The 21,111-nt window shown below is 43.1% G+C and overlaps 1 long non-coding RNA gene across 3 annotated transcripts; it reads left to right on the forward strand.

Annotated features, from left to right (window-relative positions):
* Positions 1–1,885: 1,885 nt before the first annotated feature.
* On the forward strand, positions 1,886–19,935 carry LOC148057593 (uncharacterized). 3 transcript variants are annotated; one of them, XR_015707514.1, is made up of 6 exons: positions 1,886–4,911; positions 7,510–7,713; positions 11,058–11,803; positions 11,960–12,039; positions 15,121–15,213; positions 18,302–19,935. It is a non-coding gene; the product is annotated as an uncharacterized LOC148057593 (long non-coding RNA). The 3 variants fall into 3 exon arrangements; XR_015707512.1 differs by having other exon boundaries at positions 11,058–11,218; XR_015707513.1 differs by lacking the exon at positions 15,121–15,213 and having other exon boundaries at positions 11,058–11,218.
* The last annotated feature ends 1,176 nt before the right edge of the window (positions 19,936–21,111 follow it).

Raw genomic sequence — 21,111 nt, forward strand, 5'->3', positions numbered from 1 at the left:
TGACAGCCCTGGTATTTGAAGGGAAGAAAGGAAAGACAGGTTTTGACTGCTGTGATCCAGAACGACCAACCTTTGGCTTCTTACAGTGTCAGCGGAGAAAGGCAGTGCCCAAGAAATGGAGGCTGCAATACTGAATGAGGGGTTGCAGCGGCCAGGCTGGGTGTTGTTGGTGGTGATCATGCCTAAAGTACTAACAAAATCTCGTCATGTAGGAGGGCAGTCATTTTACCCAGATTTAGTCTTTTAGATATCAAGCATCTAAGGTAACCTTGGTACAGAGCTTATCTCTATAGTCAGTGGAGATTGGCCACCACTGGGGGCAATTATCACATCCTAAAAAAGAAGTGTAAGCTTGGTGGGCTGAACGGCTTTTGGAAGATACCTATCGTTGACCACTGACTATAACCAGAGCCTAACTAACTACATCAGATATAAGGTTAAGTGGAGGATGCCAACCTTTTCCTCCTTAGTCCCAGGACTGATCCTCATTCACAAGGTTACTCTTCTGACTAAGATTTATAATTCCAGACTGTACCACGTGGTTGAGTGCATGTGTAGAGAAGAGAGCGTACATTGTAAAAGAGGCCTCCTTGCCCAGAGCATTTCAAAATCACCTGACCCACCAGAACTTCAGTTTCTGCTCAAACTTTCAAGTACTGATGAGGTCCCCAGGTGTCTCTGGAGTGAGGAAGGACAGATGAGCAGCCTGCTCAACCCTGTTCTTCTCTACAGGCTCTGAAAATGGACTTCCACACTGACAGAAAAGTGGTTTCTTGAAACCTACTTGCCTTCCATCCTGCTCCCGAGGTTACTGCTGGTGCAGCAGTCACAGGGAGGTGGCTGGAGGCTCAGGCTACGACTTGCCAGCAGAGGCTCTTCTTCTGTATTCTCTCAGCAGTTAAAGAATGGCTTGTATGCATAAACTGTCTGCTTTAGCTATTCCAGCATGAACACAAACTGGTATAGCCAGCCTGGAGAGGACACACAGGTTATACATCTATGCTGCAATAAAGGGAACTGAAAAAATACCTAAGTTGGCTTTATAGGGTATCCCTGTGTCTCTTTTCACTGTCAAGTCAGAAAAAGAACTCATTAGTGCCCTACTGACAGCAGCAAGTGACTTTTGACTGGAAAATAGATGCTCTGGTGAGCTCTGAGGGGGTTGCAAGAAAACACTGGAAAACTAACAGGTCCTTAATATTTGTGCTCTTATGATTATAACCATAGTGAGGAGGACCTGAGAAAGATCCTCACCATGCCAAAAAATTCAGCAACTGTCCACATTGTTCAGAAATTAGGACATCTTGTATCTAGAGAGGAGCTGCATAATGGACTCATGAAGCTTCAATTCATAATGCTTTGCTACGGAACTGCAGCACTCAGGAATGGAACTGTTCAGGAAAAGTCACCCAGAAGAGCAAGTATGTGGTTCCAAAGTACTCTCATTTACCGAGACAAGAATTAATGACTATTCTGAATAGGTAACAAATCCAAAGGCAACAGGAAAAAATGGGAAAAGAAAAGAACTGAGCATTTAACTTGATAAACATCTCAGGAGGCTTGCCTGAGATTAGTTGATGAATATATGAGCTGGTTGGTGCTGTACTTACGCCAATCCCTACCTTTCTTCTAGGCTCTTCCTCTTAACCCATAATATGACAGGGTGTCCTGGTTTCAGCTGGGATAGAGTTAGTTTTCTTCTTAGCTGGTAGAGCGCTGTGTTTTGGATTTAGGATGAGAATAATGTTGATAACACACTGTTGTTTTGGTTCTTGCTGAGCAGAGTTTACACTAGTCAAGGACTTTTCAGCTTCTTGTGCCAGGTGCATAAGAAGCTGGGAGGGAGCACAGCTAGGACAGCTGACCCAGACTGGCCAAAGGGCTATTCCATACCATGTGACATCATGCTCAGCATATAAAGCTGGGGGAAGAAGAAGGAAGGGGGGGACGTTTGGAGTGATGGCGTTTGTCTTCCCAAGTAACCGTTACGCATGATGGAGCCCTGCTTTCCTGGAGATGGCTGAACACCTGGCTGCCCATGGGAAGTAGTGAATGAATTCCTTGCTTTGCTTTGCTTGCGCACGCGGCTTTTGCTTTACCCATTAAACTGTCTTTATCTCAACCTGTGAGTTTTCTCACTTTTACTCTTCCGATTCTCTCCCCCATCCCACCGGGGGGGAGTGAGCGAGCGGCTGTGTGGTGCTTAGTTGCTGACTGGGGTTAAACCACGACACAGGGTCATATTTATCTGGTGTTGTCCACAAGGCTAAAGGGCATTTGATGATGGATAAAAAAATAGAGAGAAAAACTCAAGAAATGCCATTTGCAATCTGAGGGAGGAAAACAGAGTGACTCACTTTGAGCACAGTGAACTTTCTGAGCCACTACAAGACTCTCTCTATCCATTTACCTGGAGGTCTGATGTAGCTGATCATTGCTACAAAAGTTTGCTTATGGAGGATTCTGACTTGCAGAGGTCCAGGAAAATGAGTTGGAGAGAAAACCAAATCAGGTGGTGTATTCTTCTCCTGCATTCATGCTGCCACAGGAAAATATGAGCGAAACATGCAAACCCTCACAGGAGCCCTCTGGTTCCCTACAAATGACTTTGTGCTTAGCACTGGTGTTGTTCTGCAAGTCATCTGTTGTATTCATATACATTGGTATATTGGTCATTTCATCACAAGCATGTATTCTACGTGCTATAGAATACAATTTTTAGTTGCCTCAAAATTTCTTCTTGTTGAAGGCTTTGCTTTTCCTTTAAAATTACTCACAGGCTTTGAATGCACAGAGTGCCCTGTGTCTGACTTCACTGCTGCATTAGACATAGTCAGGGCAGAGCTAGGGATATAATGGGACAACAGATTGGCCTGTATGTGCACAGATTTGCAACTGCTCGTTCCTGCCTCCTCTGGAAACAATGGAGGAGCAGAAGCAGCTGGTACGCAGAGGAGATGAAGCGTAACATCTCTCTAGGAGCGCCGACTGCCCAAGCACCTCTGGTCCTGCCAGTCCTGGGCTGTATGCTGGTGAGAGCAGGCAAGGTCAGACGGCTGTTTTCGAGGCTGTAGTCTATTCCTGTCTGTATGCCATTTGTTACTATTGCCCAGCATGAGCATCTTGCTTTGGTCCACAGAGTGTTTTTTGCTGTGCGTTGCAGCGCTTCTCCATGTGTTGGTTCTGAAAGTGGCAGCAATGATGCTGATAGGTTTGGGCCTTATAAGCTGCTTGACAACCTTGTAAGCCAAATTTGGCTCTTAGTGTGTTACGAGGGGAAAACAAATGGCATGGAAAGCATCAAAGTGCGGCTTACACAAAAAGGCTTAATAAAGAAACATCCTTCTCCATGTCCTCAGCTGGACTTGCTGGCTTCATTGACTTCAATGGAGTTATTCCATCCTACACCAGCTGAGAATACAGCTCACTAGACTATGCATTGCCATGTAAAATTCCCGTAAGCGGTACAGTTTATTTTCTCATTTGTTGGTTCTGCCATCTGGCACAGCCTTCTTATATCCTTCTCCATTCACTATCCTCTGAAAACATCTTTTGTATTGTCTAAGACACGTGACTTTTCCCTTGCCAAATATTAGCTTTATGGCTGAACACTTCTTCTGATTCCTTTTGAAATCACTTCACAACGTCACCTTTTTCCGCCTGACAACACCCCAGGTGTCTATTATGCAATGTTGTATTGTGTTTCCTGGTTCAGTATGGGTTAAAAGAATACAGCTCCAGTTTTGCAAACATTTGTGCAGCTTCACAGCTTTAATGGATCCTGGTGTCTATAAATAATAAAGGGAAACTAAAAAATACACTCCTTCCTTTGAGTCACATGTAGGTTGGCTACATTTCTGAATTCACCTCCTGAGAGAAGCAGCTTTGCCTCCATTATAAGACAGACACATATCATCCTGTGATGGCACCGCAGGGCCAGACTGTAGCCGATGAGAAGTCATGGATGTCACATATACCTGAATGAGACGTTTAAACTGAAAACTCTTGTGATTGATACAAAACACAGTCTCCCACAAAGACCTGTGCTCATCTACTGAGAGATGGGATTAGGAATGCAAAGATTCCTGCATTTCATTTCCTTTGACTGGATAGCTACAGGACCTTGTTCCTGAAGATCTAGATGCAGAACTCCAGGAAATCTCCTGGGCTTGCTCTCCACCCTCAGTTCTCTCTGACTTCAGGGACACTTACAGTTGTCTACCCCTCTCAAGAGTCAGTGGCTTTGGACTTTCAGGCTTTGGACTTTCAGGCTGATAAATATGCTAGATTATAGCCTTCCTCCCTCAGACTGAATGGTAGCCTGCTCCACCAGCGGCCCCACTGATGTCAGTGGGAGTACCTAAGAACTAATAGCCCCTTTGCAGTGATTGAGGGCACCAGATGCTGATGAAAAATTACATCAGATTTAACTTTTCCCATTTTGAGGAGTCATAACTAGCTCCCTCCTTCTCATTCAGGCTCTGTGGACTAAGGAAAAAGAAGCAGCTTTTCTAACTACATATGAACAGCATTTCAACCAGTTAAGTGTAGATACTCATCCCACTGAAACTACAACAAGACTTTTGACAGGCCTGCACCAGTTGGCCTTCACGGCTTTGTTCTCATGGCTTGCAGGATCCTGCACACAAGTCTGGAAGGACAGTTAGGATGGAAGGAAAGATGCAGTCAGGACCTGGTTCCGAAGCCTTCAGGCACTGAGATTAGAGGGAGCTTTGCTTTCATCAGAGAGAATAATATTTGCCTGCGAAGAACTTGTCAGCTAATGATTTCAAGAGTGAGCGAAAGGTGATCTAAAACAGATCCCTGAAAACCGATCTCTTCTGTGAAAGACCATTTATTGTTCCTGGATCAGACATTATGTCCTGCCATCATGAAGGACTTGTGAACAAGGTAATTATCCCACCTAAAAGAAGACAATTTTTTGGTGTGGCTACACCATGTCCACCTCAAGTATAGCAGCTCTTCAGAAAGAGGTCATTTACTGGCAATTTCAGTCAGTACTGCTTGTTGCTCCTGTGTGATCTTGCCTGCTTTTTGGCTAACTCTTGACCCCTTGGAAGAGGAGGGCAACAACCACAGCTCCCTCTCCAGGCCCAGAGTGTCATGCTATGAAGCAGTGAATGAATAGGCAATTTTTAATGGCACCCTCATCACTTACAACTGCAGTAACAGATCTACTTTTTCCTATAGATACCAGTGAGTGGATAGGAAATATAATAAAAAAGTTCTGCATATCAAAAAGTGCTGCTGAGCTCTTCTTTCTTTGAGACATACCTGAAGAAATGCATTGCTCTGGTTGGTACCTATCAGCTGATGGTTACCAAACAGGAAAGGTGGGAAGCAGATGCATCGGGGTGAAGCTTTTCAGTGCTGCTCTGACCAGAAGAGTTAAGGCAGGGCACAGGGAGTTACTTTGAACTTCCAGTTCTCATGGGAGTGGGAAAGGTTCAGCAGCTCTTGGGTGGTCCTCAGTGTGTTTCAAGACTAGGGCTTTTTTTAGGATGTTATGTATGGGTTGAACCACTTACAGTGAATAAGCACCAACTCAAAAATAAATTGTGAATGTAATGTGCAGGGTAGTTGACCTCTAACAGCAAACAAAGCAGAACTTTTGATCTTAAGACAAGTTGTTTCTCCCCTCGAGGGTGTCCTTTGATTCAGTCTGTGTTTGTAAAATTATTAGAGAAAATGAGATATATTGCAAAAGATCAGGAGCAGCAAGAACCAAACACAAGAAAAAACCTTTAAACACAAAGGCAGGCATCGCAGAGGGGACATACAGAGAGCGAGCTCTTCTCCATTTTGGTGGTGCTTCTTTCCCACTTGTAACTACACTGCTGGGAGATTAACTGAATGAAGTAAAAACAAGGGTGGGATGCAAAAAGAGGAGCTGTGACTGATTTCTATGACTCCCTAATAACTGACTGGCAAGCTGGCGTAGCGGATCACTAAATGCCATGAATCATTTGCAGACCAAGATCAAAGAGTAAAGAGGACACAGTTCACCTAGCTGGGCATTCATGCAGGGCTTTGACTACCTGAAGCCTTCAGAAAACCATTGTTTTTTCTCTTCTCATCTCTAACCCCTTTTCGCCTCTGTTTCCTTCTAGACTCAGCCATGTAACTTGTCTAGTTGTTCCTTACTTCATCATGTTAATCAAGGAGCAGAATTTCAGCTCTTTTCAATTGTTTTTTACCAAGAGGAAATTGAGCCTAACAATTTCTATTATGTTTTGTTCCCTTCCTTCCAAGTGCTGAATCTTGTATTGGGTGAAATAGAAAAAAATCTCCTTTTGGGAAAAATAAGGATTGACTGGTCCTGTGCCTGATCCTGTTTCATATTTTGCCTCCATCTGAATATAGTGTCTTGTAATTGGAAGACCTATGGAACCGGCAATCAAATTATTCTAGCGTATATGCAGTTCAGATCCAAATAGCCAGATATGGGCATCCCATAAACATAAATCCAATAAATCTGTACAGCAGGAGAAATTTGTCTTATCCAGATATCCAGAGCTGACAAAATATGTCTGAGACCTCTACTAAAATGAAAGTATGATGCATAGCAAACAGCTTGGAGAAAGAGTAGCAATCAATACATTGAAGACAAGAAATGGAAAACAGGGCTGTAAATTTAAGCATCCCTAATGCCACAATACTTCTGAAGCAAGTTTGACAGACCTCTGGTGCTTTTGTGGATACAGCAAAGTCATGCCTGAGATTTTCAAAATCCTCACTGAAGCTGCAGTTCTGTCAGAGTCTAAGCTGACCTCGGTTGCTGTCACCTCTTGACTACCTGCCCACCTGCCCCACGACACTACTGGCTGGATTTTCCGGCTCTCCCACACACTGGCAAAAACATACCTAATCCTGCAGTGAGTTGGTTCAGAGAGCTGAATTGGAAGAAAATGCTTCTCTCCCCCCCCCAAAATGAGTTGCTAGTTTCTCTCCCTTAACTGGCTCACTGTATGATCAGACAAATATCAGTGAAAAGTAGAATAGAGAGTGCATCTAAGGAAAGGGGGAGGGCAACCCCACCTTAGACCATACTAAACTGCTGTGGAATTGCAGCTTTAAGCACACAACCCTACTCCCAATCGTGCATATGTGTCTGTGTGGATGTTTCAAAAGACCTATGCATCCACTTTACTACAGTTGCGTATGTTTACTTTGATAGAGGATTCTTAAAACACAGGGTCCACTTGCTTCATGAGTTAACCACATGGAACCACCATACTCTTTGGCATTTAAACTTCCATTAAAGAAGAAAAAATGCTCCCATCCATCATGGTTGTTCAGGAAATCTTCCTAGTAGGACCCAGCTGTGCAGTGTTTCCTTTCTTGAGTCTGAAAATAGTCTGAAACAATACTGACGAGAGAGGTAAATGCTGCCCAAGCTGTTTGTTTGCATTCAGGCTTTGACTCAAAACCTTATTGACACCATTATAAATGTCAACATTTGGTACATAACACATGAATACATTTTAGCAGATGGAGAGGAATGGAAACAAAGCCAAGATGCAGTTGAGGCTGGTTTTGGAATTGCTGGAAGGAGGAGGATGAAGAAAGGAGAGACGCCAAGAAGGAAGTAGAGCAGAAATAGAAAAAGGAAGATGGGAAGGAAAGGAAGAGAAATCACTCCTACTGAGTTCTGCTGCATCAAGCACTAACAGAGTGAAAGAATAATAAACAGTGAGTTACCTTCTGCAGCAAAAGATGAGGCTTTGCCTTTGCTCATTCTATGAAGCTCCCTTTGAGACGAGCAGGAGTCGTGCTGTGGGCAGAAGGCAACATGCTCGCCTATATTTGTACCGTAGCCCATCCTCCATACCCAAGGCATGGAGATCGTTCTCCAATACCCAGGCATGGAGATTGTTCTCCACAGGATGAACAGGATAACACCTGGGTCAGAGACAGCTTAACTAAAACAGCCCATTAACCACCTATTTTAGATTAACAAGAGTAACCCACTGCCTAAAACCAATAGCTATATCAAAGCTACAACTTGCACTAAACTTCTGAAAGGGTTTTGTCATAAATAAAAATTATGATCATTCTAGATTAAACAGATATGGGATGCTACCATCACTCAGGCTCTAAAGAAATTTATACTTTTTTAAAAAGCTCATCGCTATGCAGCAGAAACACATGCAATAGGGATGAACTGTCTGCAAAATAGTCCTTCCAATCTGCCAATGATAACTATATTTTTAGGGTCTAATAAAAATATGCCAGAGGACAAGATGAGAAAAAATGTGCAATCAAAAGGTAAACTTAAGATTTTGCACTCTGGGGACCAGGTTGCCGAGAACTACTATCATTACCCACATACCAAACAGGCACAGAAGGTGATTTTCAGAAATTCCTTCACATTTTCCGAAGAGGAGCTTCTATGACTCTTCTCCTTTCTTCCTCTTCCTATGTTGTTTATGTGCTGAATATTCACACTGCTTTTCTTAGAAACACAGCTGATTTGTCCCAAAGTCTCTGCATTTAAAAGATAAGTGTATTAATTAATGATATTCACTATTCTCATGCTTTTCTTTCTCAAAATATAAAAGAACAACCACAATTCAATACTCAAAGCAAATTTCCCTAGGAAAACAAGGGATCTTTTCTATTTCAGATCCTTGGTAGCTCCATTTTCATAGAGCGGATCAGTTTGTCTGCTTTCAGTCTCAGGATTGCTTATCTAGCCTTCAGCAAGTGCTATGCACAAGCATAAGTCTGACAAACTTGATTTATGTTAAGAAATAATTTTTCTGTTGTCATAGAAACGACTGCAAGATGATCCAGGCATGAGTAAAAAGTAACAACGATAAGCAGGCTGCTGGTTTCGCCAGTGAAATTCCCCTCGTTGTTGATGTCCCACCAGTAATTTCCTTGCTCCCTAGGGCCAAAAGGGCAAAAAGATGGTATCTGGAAGGATGGCTGAAAGGAAAAATTTGCCTAGAGGGTGGCTTCAGTGTCACAAGGCAGGCACATTTCTCAGTCTAGAAGAGAGTGTGCAGCCAGCACAACTTCCCCTGCAAGGCTGCAGTATGGGGAGCAAAGTAAATGTTTCTTTCAAATAGGGAGCAAAATTGGACTAGAAATCCCCCAAGCCTGTTATAGAGACCTCCATGTCACGGTGGAGACAGACAGAATAATTTGCTTCTCTTATGCCAGGGGTTTGCTTCCATCAGCAGGAATGAATCATATCCACATTTTAATGTTTGCACAGCTCTTGCCACTGTGCTATGCGTAAACAATTTCTGCTTCAGTAAGAGGAAGCATCTGCCTGGACAGTAACAAATACAAGGGAGTAAAAGAATTGATGAACACCGATGACCATGACATATTCATGTAGAAGCGTCTTCACCCACCCCAGCACTGCCTGCCCACAAGCTCCATGCCACAGCATAGGCAATTGCACCCTGCCTGATATAAATGATAATTCATTGCCATTTTTACGCAATGAAAGCACAGGAATGTATACTGTGTACTGCAACACTTACACTCTACTTAATCTCCACCACCAGTCATTGACATTTTAGGGATGTTTATCCCCAAGATTTACAAGGGCAATGAACATTGCTAGTACTTGCCACTACAGCTGTCAGACTGACTTGACGTTCTTTCCCAAGGGAAATCTGTTTCTGCATCTGCTACTGTTGGTTCAGCTTACAGCAGGCTTTCAGCTAAAGGGTTGTTGCTGTGGATCTGTGGCCTTGCAAAAAAGGCAAAAGGACAAAAGTGTTACTGCAGAAAAAGTCAGAAAGCCTGTAACGTTTTGTGCAGGCTTGGCGTTCCTCTAAGTAATGAGTGGAAAAGCCAGAGGATTCCAGTCCGCGACACTCCTCTGCTGCAATTAGTACTGGGAACAGTCCAAAAAGAGGAGCACATGGATAGATTACAGCTTCTTTTTGCCTCTAATGCTGATTAGTTGCAATATGTCAATAATTAGAAGAGAATTTAGTGAACAAATATTGCCTCTTTTTCTGCTGGTGCACTGTCCAGACAGTTTTATTTCCCCCCTATTATTTATCATTTGAAAATATTTGCCAGTCAATCTCTCCAAGTCCTTTCTGATCTGAAGCTTACTGATATTAATTTTGCAAGTGTAAGAAACAGAGGCAGGTCTGGCATTGCTTCTGATTCCTGATAAGGTGAAAACAGCTTTTAGGACTGGGTGTGCCATGGATTGTTGAAAGTGAATTCCGAACTGATATTTTCCAATATTCTCTGTGACATGCATTCCTGTAGGCTTTCCATGCAGCTTTCTCCTTGTTAATAAAGAAAAAAATGCAGATTACAAGGGGCAGGAAGACAGCTGAAGTAAACTTGCCCCATGATTTAAGTGGGTATTAGTGGATATTTTTAACAGTGCTCACTGAAGTCTAGTTACAAGAATCTGAATAGAAAGCCTGGTTAGTTGCTTCTTTTCTCCAGGTACGCAAAGGTGCATGGAGGATGGGAAATGAAAACAGAACTTAATTATTGTCATGATTATTGTTGCTAGATTATAAAAAAGTGCCTATCTGCCACTTCTTCCCTATGTGCACATGTACACGTCTCTTTTTATGTTCACTGCCTGTCCACAGCTTGTCTTGTACATGCATCTCATTATGTCTCATTATCACATTTCATTCCCATGCTCTTTATAGTGCAAAACAAGGTGTGTATTTGGTTATGAAAATGCTGGAGGGGGTGAGGGCGTTTTTGCATGAGAGATGCTGTATTACCATGTCAATCATTGCTCCTCTTTCTTAGTCTTTGCAGATTAATCCTGGATGAGCCTTCAACTGGGATGCTTCTGGCACTGGTGAAGCTGAGATTTAGATAGCAAATTCTCAACCCAGGTCCACTGGCATGTGATTCACACACTGTTAACAAACTTGCACTGAGGGGCCTGAAGCTTTCCTCCCACCATGCTGAAAATCTGGTTTAGAGCTAAGCATAACTTACAGGTTGCTGGGGAAAGATTGTCTTTCCCAGTGAACTCTTTCACTCTGGGCCTACATATAATCCCTCCCCCCCCTTTTTTTTTTCCCCAGATGAAGGGCTGTTGTCTGTTAACCAGCCCAGCTACCGAAAAAGGAGTAGAGGAGGGAGACCGCAGGCTTCTTCTCCAGCACTATAGTACCCACTGATGCTGGCTGGGCATGCCATTTCTGCATATCACCCATGCTCCTGCTGCAGTTTGTCCCCCGTGAGTGTGAGTACTGAAGGACTTTCTGCTGTAGCCTGCTGCTGAGATGCTTCTCACTTTCTCTTTTGAGGCGAGCTGTGAGTTTTGACCTATGTTCAGCAGGAGATACCACTAAACATTGGGACCTGAAGGCTGCCAGGGTCTCTTGGAAGAAGCTTTCTTTCCTTGGAGGCAATGGGGCATGCAGAATGGCTATAGTGGGAAAGACATAGGCACCTTCCCCGTGAGAGAGGAGTAAGAATGGGTGGACGCAGAAGAACTGCAAAAGCAGCATGGCAGCATGTCTGCTCAGAAACAGTAAAACAAAACCCATTCAACTGGAATAACGATGGCTGCTGAGCAACGGTGGCTGCTGTGACCTGAGGTGTGGGCATCATGTGTTCAACTGCATAACCTACACTCTCAAAAGGGCAGTGATCCCTGAGAAGAAGTGCCTACGTCACCTACATGCTCAGATAGCACTGCCTTGACCGCTGCGTCCTGGGCCAATTGCAGATCCAGCACATTCATCAGCTGTTGGTAGAGGCTCTGTTACGGAGAGATGGAACAGGAGAATGGTTGTAGCATTAGAAGAGTTGCAGCAGCAGACAGGTCTGTGGGAGAGAAGGGGTGTTGCATTTTCTGGGATATGAATATAAAACCGTGCTGCCAAATCAAACGGTTCCCCTTGTTTGTTTTCTTTTTATACAAATAACCAGTGACTTAAAGACAGAAAAAGATAATAGTATGCCCTCCTTTATATTCTAGAGCATCACCCTTCTCCCTGCTGTTTGGCACCTTGCCCATTTCCAGAAGGCACTTTCAGATGCAGATTTCTCCCTCAATAGGTATGGCGGGGCTCTTTGTCCTCATCTTCCCCTACCTTCATTAGCGGCTCTGCTGTTGGGGGCCTTGTTCAGCTATCAGAGGGAACAGGGCCGGGTAAGAAGCAGAGCTGAATACTGATTCATTACCATACAAATGGAGGAACACCCTAGCTATGCAGAGGGCGGTATCTTTATAAAGCATGCGTAAATACCACACAAAACAATGATTACACAGCGCTTATGCACCAGTTAAAATTCATCCTGGACAGGCTGGATAACACATACACATATAGGCTAAAATGGATTCTCTTAGGATCTGCAAATGGTTTATAGATGTCTCCTGAGATAGGGGCATTGCCTGGGGCGTGGTGGACCTATCTGTGCAGTAATGTATCAGCAAGCTGCAACAAGAAGACAGATTATACAGGCAACTCGAGATGATCCCCCATTTGTCTGTGTCCGTGTGGCTCAAAGGCTAGCTGTCCTTGAGGATTCACTTGGGGTCCTGGCTGGGTGCTGTGCCCAAATCCCTGATGTGTCCAAAAATACCGACCGGCTCATCTGAGTGTGTCTTTTGCACTGCACTAGGCTGGGTTAGAACCCTAAATCCCTGTGCTGTCAACCTGGGGGGGCACATTTTGCAGGAAAACCATTTTGATAGCTCTAATTCTAGTTATGGCCCGTGGTCCATTGGAAACGAATGAGAGAGCAGCTTGGATTAGTATAATGCTGGGGGTTGTGGGATATACCCACAGCAGCTCCGAAACCGAACACAAATGACAACCAAAGTGCTTGTACAGTTCTTCCACCCCCGTTCGCCTGTCCTCTCTCACAGGAAGGGGGACTGGGATGCAGACGGGTGATGGCACTTGAATGCAGCCCTGCAGTACGGCTGCACGTGCCCTCGCTGGGTCTGCTGCTCACTTGAGTTAAACCTACAGCAGAGACAGATCCTGAGGGGCTAAACCTGAACAATTTGGCCTAATAAAACTTGGTTAATCAATGCCAACCTTTCTTGCCAACATGGAAATGTTTTCTGGAAGGATTATATAATGTCTACCTACACAAATAGCCACACAACATGCTGGATTCACATCCATATGATGACACCTTCCAAAATAATATATTGTAGCCCTGTAAACAGCTGAACAGGTAGGTAAAAAATACTTTGATGACAGGTACTCTGGAAGGAGTGCAAGAGCACTGCCTGCTGTGGAGAAGCAGAGGAACTAATCACCCTTTCTAGATCCTCTTTGATTTGTCGGGGGCGGGGGAGGAGGAAATCTCCCTGTTTCTTTGAAAATCAGCATAAGGCAATACAGTCTATAGAAATCTGCTTTCTGTCCTTTCAGGTTTTCACTTTTCAGGCATATCCATTTGCTGGTATGTAAAATACATGTAAGCCTCCCCAATAACAAATATGCTTTCAGACCTTTATTAACCAGTAGAACTGGGAGATTGGCATATCCCAGATCTGGAAGAGGAGGGTAGGGAAAACATCTTATGAGCTCCGTGAGAACCAAAATTTGGAATATAATTCAGGATTGCTTGCAAATGTTGACCAATTGACCTGCCCATTGGACACGTGCCAGGCTGTAGCCTCATTAAGAGATTCCAGATTAATCATACGCCTCTTAGAAAGGCGTCTTAGTGAACTTTGCAAAGACTATTGACGTGGTTCCAGTTATGTTGGACTCTGGTAAATATAATGGCAGGATTTTTAGCATGTGTGTTACAGAAAGAGGTGAAGAGGTATGTCAGGCTAGTTTAACCACATTTTCAGCACCAGTCTGGCTAAATCTGTTTCTAAATCAATCTAGTTCTGCTACCTCCATGACCAAACCATGCACAGAAAAGTCTTAAGAACTGAAATGATAAAACCCCAAGGAACAGCAGTTTATAATGAAAACAACAGGGCTGATAATTAAACTTCTACCAATGGTCTGAGTTGGCAGTCAGCTCAGTTAGCAAACAGTAACAGAGAGAGACAGTCCAAATTCTTTACTGTCTGTCTGTGGGACTGAACAGCCTTGACAGTGTTTCACCCTCTCTAAAATAGGGTGAAAGGCTCTATTCAGGCAACAGGCAAAGCTGTTTCCATCTGGCATACTCCTTTCTCATGAGTTTCCCCCTACTGATTATTAAGGAGCCGTTTTATATAAACCTCCCCACCCCCTTTGCCTATGGACTCCCAGCTCATTCTTGTCTCATTACTTCAGTTTTGATGCCCACAAGACATTTTAATAAGAATTAATTACCTACCTGAGAAAGCCCTAATAGGTACCGCAGAGTGATGTTAAAGAAAAACAGTAGGTGCTGTAGCACCTGATTCCTGGGATGTTGTGATTAATTGTGACAGCAGCATTAACAATAAATACATTTGTTTTGTCAGCTGCTGTTATTGACAAAATATTTATCTATTTTCTTCCAGTACAGGTCATATCTATAAATCCCCAGGTGAATTCAAAAGTGGCTTCTCTAGCCACTACAATCTCTACATGATAAAGTATTCCCATGACTCATTTTTTAAGAGATATCCTGCTGTAGTGAATTTACAGGGTATTTTTGCAGAAATATTTATTGCATGTTCTGTGCTTCATGGCTCTGCTTAGCAGGCTAGCATTAGTGGCATTATTTTTTTTTTTTGTGAGGATACCATGACTTCTGTAAAAGCTCTGTATTTCCAAAGCTCTCCTTATCATAGGGATCTAGTATAAAATGTATTGACCTTCTGTGCTTCTTAACGTCCTTTTACTTACTGTTTGAGTTTCTTGCAATTTCTAATGTGTTTTATCCTGACAAAATGATAAAGAGGTAGAGAGCAGAAAGGGAGGAACTGAATCAACAAGAGACAAAGTGACTTATAAGTTGCCCAAATAATCAAGCCAGATATAGATAGCTGAAAAACAGGGACAAGTTTCCTTCTGACCTAGGCTGCTGCTCTCCAAGCATTGCAACCTCCGTCCAGTTTCTTCCACTGGGAAGGAATTCTTCATGTAAATAATTTTGGATTTAATGACATATTTTTAATAGTTTTTAGCATCCTTATTCAGTTTTATTTTTTCTCTTCCCTTTGCAAAACGTCCTTCATAAAAATGGAAGTGCATTAAGATTTCTCCTTCAGTCTCCATTGCAAATAGGGACCTGAATCAAAGACCTGGTTTGAGCACTATTAGTAGAGGCACATCAGAACAGGTGAGTTACAGCTGACGAAAACTGCATCGTAATTTTGTCAGACAGAGCAAACTATCAGATCATCAAATACGATTTTAAATGAGGTATGAAGTCTGAAAGGATTCTGGAAAGAATCATTTTCAGATAAAGGCAAGGAGAATTACTCAAAATATAAGGAAGGAGCTGCAAAAAAAGGCTCTTCAGTTTCTTCAGTTCAAGGGGGGTTATGTATTTGTGAATTTTCTAAAGCATTATTTTCCTCCACTGTCGTTGTCTAAAACACTGCACTCCATAACTGTCCTCGTGCATTCACATGTTTCTTTGTCGCTGAGGACAGCCAGCTTGAATTAGAAGCTGTTCATAGCCAAATTCTGAAGTATCAGGATATTAACTTGGATGTGGCCACGGATTAAAGCAGGGCTGCTCCACCCCTTCTCCTAGCCTCGCAGGGGAGGTTGTTGAAGGGCCATGCAGCAGCTCCTGAACTGCCACTGCTCCCGACTGGCGTATTTTTTGCTTTACTCTAACATGTCAAGCTGTCCGTATCCCTCTGTCAGCTCCAGGCAAGGATGCCATCCTCTAAGATAAGGGCAGCATGATCAGGCAAGGTTGGTAGCTGTGTCAGCCACCCCAGCTTAATCTGCTGCTGCATGGGTCTGTACACTGCCAAAACTCTGTCATTCCTGTCTCATGGGCAGCAATTGTTTGTAAAACCAGTCTACTGCTCTACAAAAGTTACTCCTTCACCCCAACTTGGGGATTTGTCAAAGTCCTGAGTCCCTGATTAACTAAAAGGCCCCACAGAGGTTCTCTGACTTGGGTTGTGGTCCCTCAACCCTTGCTGACAAGTAGCCCTGACTCATGCTGTTTGTACGAACAGGGGTGTTCCTTTCACTGAACCGGACTCCTAAACACAAGGCAAAGGATCAGGTGGGGAATTTAATATTAAGCTCAGAAAACTAAATTATTACCATTCAACATAACTCACTGGTCCCCAAAATATATTTGAAATTTCATTAAAATAGATCGTGTTCTGCACAAAGCAAGTCCGTGCTCTTAGTTGGGATTATATACATTATTGCCTAGTACCATACTGAAAAAACATTGATTTTAATACACTCTGCAATGTTCCTAAAGGCTTAGGAACTAATGGCAGCTCAGTATATTCATACTGGATGTTCCATCACTGCACCAAATAATGCTCTGCAAACTAGTCACCTTTAAAATGTTAGTGGCGCCTTCTTGAATAATTCGCTACCACCAGATTGCATGTCCTTTGGGTCCTCTTGAAAGTTGAAAAGCAAAGGATGGACAGGAACATGATATGATGACACCAATGTTGAAGTGATTTAATTCCATGTTATTACTATACATTTGGATTTTTTTTTCCCATGTTTTTAAATTTCATCAGGGAATTTTCCTAAATTCCTGCATTCTTTTCTTGGCATTTCTTTCAGTCTTTCATTTTCTTTCCCTTTTTCTTTCTTCTTTCCTTTGTTCCCTTCCTCTCCTTTTCCTCTTTCCTTTTCCCCTTCTTTTTCTTCTCCTTTTCCTTTTCCTTGTTTTCCTATTCTACTCTAGTTTGTTCTGCATTTTTGGTTTTACTATCCTGTTACTTTTTATTTCAAGAAAATTCTAGACATGTGATACAGTTTTGCATGCTTTTGCTCCTAATAATAATTATGGGACAAATTTTGCACCCTATAAATTTGGGTGGATAAATTTGGTGTAATTCCACTGATATTAATGGAATTTAAACTGACATCAGACTCTAACCCTACATTTTAATGATTGATTTGCATGGTCTCAGCTGTGAGACAATTTGTCTCAAGCCCCCATTAAATCAGAAAATGAGTGTTTCTGACTGAGTATGCCAATCATTCTAGCTTATCTGGTGAGAGATGCCACATGCTTTCTCCTGCTCTAGCGTTATTTTTTGACAGCTACTTATGCTACTTATTGTCTAATTGGGCCTGCCAATCCTCCCTGTACGTCCCAATCTGTCCAGCCCAGACACAAGAGTCTGAAACGTTTTTAAAATCTGCATACGGTTGTTGATTACAAGAGATGATGGGGGAAAAAAAATACAGCCTAGATGTGACAACGTGCTTACTTCTATACGATTATTGCTCAGAAAAATATAGAATTGCAAAAATTAAAAGAAGAAATTATATCTGAGTACTTGGGCTTTCTGACTATACGGGGAGGAAGGGTACTATGGACGGGACAAAAGCCACATTTTCTTCTGAGGCTTTCACACTCCCAAGGCAGTAAGGGCTAAATCTTGCCATTTGTTGCTTGCTGTGGTGTGAAAGAGGAGGAGGTAAGAGCTATTCCCAGGTAGTACCAAATGGCAAGAGATACAGCTTGCCGAGGTGCCCCAACGCATAGCGTAGGGTTTCTGGAGGAAGAGGATGTCCTCACATGTAGCAATGGCTGGTAGGTTAGGACCTGCTTTGCCTTCATGCAGAGAAACAAGAAGTCCCCCGTGCTGGGTCCCGCTGTGAAATCCTGCCTGCCAACACCAGGATTCCCTCCGTGGAGGATACATCTGCCAACCTCTGCTTAACCTTACGGCTGCGACTTGCCAAACAGCAAGCCAGCATTTGGACTACAGTTTCTCAGTGGGGCTGGCAGAGTTCTGACATCTGTCGGGACCTGATCCAAAGCTTCTGGGATTCAATGGGGGAAAAAAACGTCCATTGATCTTGGTGGCTTTGGATCTGTCCTTTTGCTTGTCTCCTTTGATGATTTATACAACGCTGACATGCATATCTCACTTCTGAAGCACACAGAGCACATGGTTTTAATCTCACTATTTCCCTGGTGACCGGGAAGGAAGTGTGCTGACAGCTAAGACACTGAAAAACACTCATTATTCTGTACATTATTATTACTTTTTACTTCCACAGAAGGTAGAAATTACAATGAAAAATCACAAATATTGTTTTACAGTCTTTGCCTGCCCTTAAAGGCAGAGTAAAATATTATAAAGTGCAAATTTGTGTGTGTGTGTGTAAAAATGATGAGAATGTTTTGTATCAAAATGGGAGGTGAGAGAAGATTAACAACTAAAAGCCACTGCTAAACAAATGACCTCTTTCCCTAGGAAAAGCTCAGAGAGGGAATCTTTCTGATGTACCAGGGAACTATCTTCTCAGATTGGAAGGTGAGAACATTTCATCCTTCTAAAGTCTTCGTTTGTAAAATCAAGATTACTGGGCCATTGGCAGCAGTGCTCTACTAGTTATGCTGCTCCGGTCCAAGTCCTACAGTAACGGCGGCTACAAACCAAACTTAAAATAAGTCACAACTCAAGATTCCTCGTGTCCTGAGGAGCAGTTTCCGGGGCAGCCAGGGGTTGCTACACTGAGTACCTGGCCGTCGGACTCGGTAGCCCACGCAGTTCTTCAAGGGTTGCCCCCACAGCACCCAAGTTCATGGAGCCAGAGCACCTCCTGCCCACTGGAGAGATCCACAAACCGTCAGACGCTTTCATAAAGCAGGAGGGAGGCTTTGCTATATTTTTAGATTTTCATTCCAGTCCAACACCTTTTTCCTTCTTTGTTTCCTCACTGGCTAGTGCAATTTTTTCAGCACTAGATGTCAGTGTGGACTTGCGATACCAGATTGCTCTGTATTTTTCTTTTAACAAGAGGAGAATTGCCATCCAGAACGAAACCATGTCTCTCAAGCCTCATGATGTGCTTCCTACAAAACAGGTCTTGTCTTTACTGTTCGAACTCCACATGGAAAGCGTAGAACTGCATTCTGTCCTATGATTGGGATTAATACAGCTGCAAAAGGGCCCTATTTATTTTGTGATGATATCACATCTGAGTTAAAGAGGAGCTACCATGACTCTGGAGGAAAAACTTTGTTTAGAAAATAATAGAGAAAAAGAAAAGGTTCTGAATTATCTTGATAAATTGTGACCCTGCTAAGGTAACGTTGTACAGGTGCTCCACAGGGATGGTTAATCGGGCAACTAACAGTACTCATCCCAATGAGAACCTACTGACCAGACTGAGTCTTTGCATTCCTATTGTCTAGATAGACATTGCATCATCTAGAAATGTTTTGCTGCACCAGGCTGTTAACAACGACTGTTCTAACTTGAACTGGGTTTATTATTTGCCTGGTATTTTCTGAATACTGAACTGAAACCAGCGTGGGGCAGAGCAACCGACCAGGAAGCGTATGCTGGCTGCGTGGTGACATGGCTGGTTTCTGTCACTCTTTGGAAAACGTTTTGTTTCTTTAAGAAATTTAAGTCCCTCTGTCTAAATTGTCAGTGGTCCCTGTGCTGTTATGGGAGGGCTGAGGAAGATGCATGAAGCACCCCGACACCCTTCATTTTGCAAGCAGCAAAGAAGACACTGCTCCTCTTGCTCCTGGAGAAGTACAAACTGGGGAAGGGCAGAGAGTGGAAAGGAGAAAGCGGGTTCACAATTCTGATTTCTCATCTCTTACTTTCATGGGTTCCGGCTTCTGTCAAGTGGATCTGAGCCAACATGACAGATGGAGCCTTTTACACCACCCTTGTGCTTGGTTTACACCAGGCGTGATGCACAGAAGCCGAGGCAGAAAACGCTTCTGGCAGAGAACGCAAAGCGGAGCGCTCTGACATTCCTCCCGACTCGGTATAGTTGCGGCTGCGATCTAGGCCTTCAGAAAAATCCAGTTACATGCTTTTCTACTCTTCACTATGCATTAGTTAATAAAGTATTACCCTGATACATACACTAGGTACACCTTGCTTTTATTATACTTTAATGTTGTTACCGTCCCTTTGACTTCTGTTGCACGAAGTCACTGCAACACATGCGTGACTGCCCAAGCAGCTGTGCTTAAAAGCCCTATGAGTAACTACCCAGTGTGTTTTTGTTTCTCATTGTTAGGCTTATCAGTAGCAGACTGTAAGTAGGTGGCCACAGAATATTAAAAGAACAGTGCTTAAAACTATCAGTTGAAAATATTAGCAAATACTGTGCAACAATAAGGACAAAGGTATTTTTTCTCCTGGATTCTGAGAAGTTAAGGTAATACTTGGCAGATAATACAGAACCTGAGAGAATACAAATTGTACTTGGCAAATCTAATGTCACATGGCTCTACCGCCTGCTGTCATTCCTACATATTTCACTCTGTTATTGTTTCTGTAATACTGTTTTCCATTTACTCACCTCTTTCTATAGATGTCTAGCATTCAAGCAATTAGTACTGCTAATGAAAGATGTATCCTGTAAAAGAGCTTGTCTGCAATCAGCGTCTGAAGGCTGATTTACCTGTGTAATATTCACTGTGTCAAGACTTGGAGTGCCTTCTGTTGACTGTCATGAATGGTTCAGATCAGGCTCTCTGTAAAGCCAGCTGCCTCTCTGGGAGCAGAAGCGTTTCGTGGTCTCGCACCCTGCATCGCAAGGCAAAACAGCGTAATCCAGGAATATACCTTGAAAGACGATCATTGTTTCCCTCTGCAGAAGTAAAGGGAGCTGAGGCGATCAACAGTCCTCCCCCAGCTCCCGAATCCACATTCAGCTGGCATTGCTGGCTGCTGATACACCCGATCTGAAAACACGAGAGAGTAAACATACTTCCCATCTGTTAGTTTGTCCTCCACCCCCTCTTCTTAGAAATCACAGAAACAGAAAAATTAGCTGGGTGGGACATTTATATGTCAACTCATCTATCCCGGACTCCCATACCCACAGATCTGTGTATCGCGCCTTGCCCAGACAAACACGTGTTGATGTCACTTCATTTATGAATTGGTGCAAATGCCTTTAGTGTAGATGCGAGCATAGTCTAAGCAACTGTTTGTCCTCCGTTATTCCTTGAGCGTGTAATAAAAATGGTCTGCACGGTCGCTTCTGAAGAAAGATAGCGTTGGGGGGGCTACAGCCGCATGAAAGGTCA

The sequence above is a fragment of the Nipponia nippon genome, unplaced genomic scaffold (genome assembly GCF_047370975.1).
Source record: "Nipponia nippon isolate SJK-2023a ecotype South Korea unplaced genomic scaffold, ASM4737097v1 scaffold_1, whole genome shotgun sequence".
NCBI lineage: Eukaryota > Metazoa > Chordata > Aves > Pelecaniformes > Threskiornithidae > Nipponia > Nipponia nippon.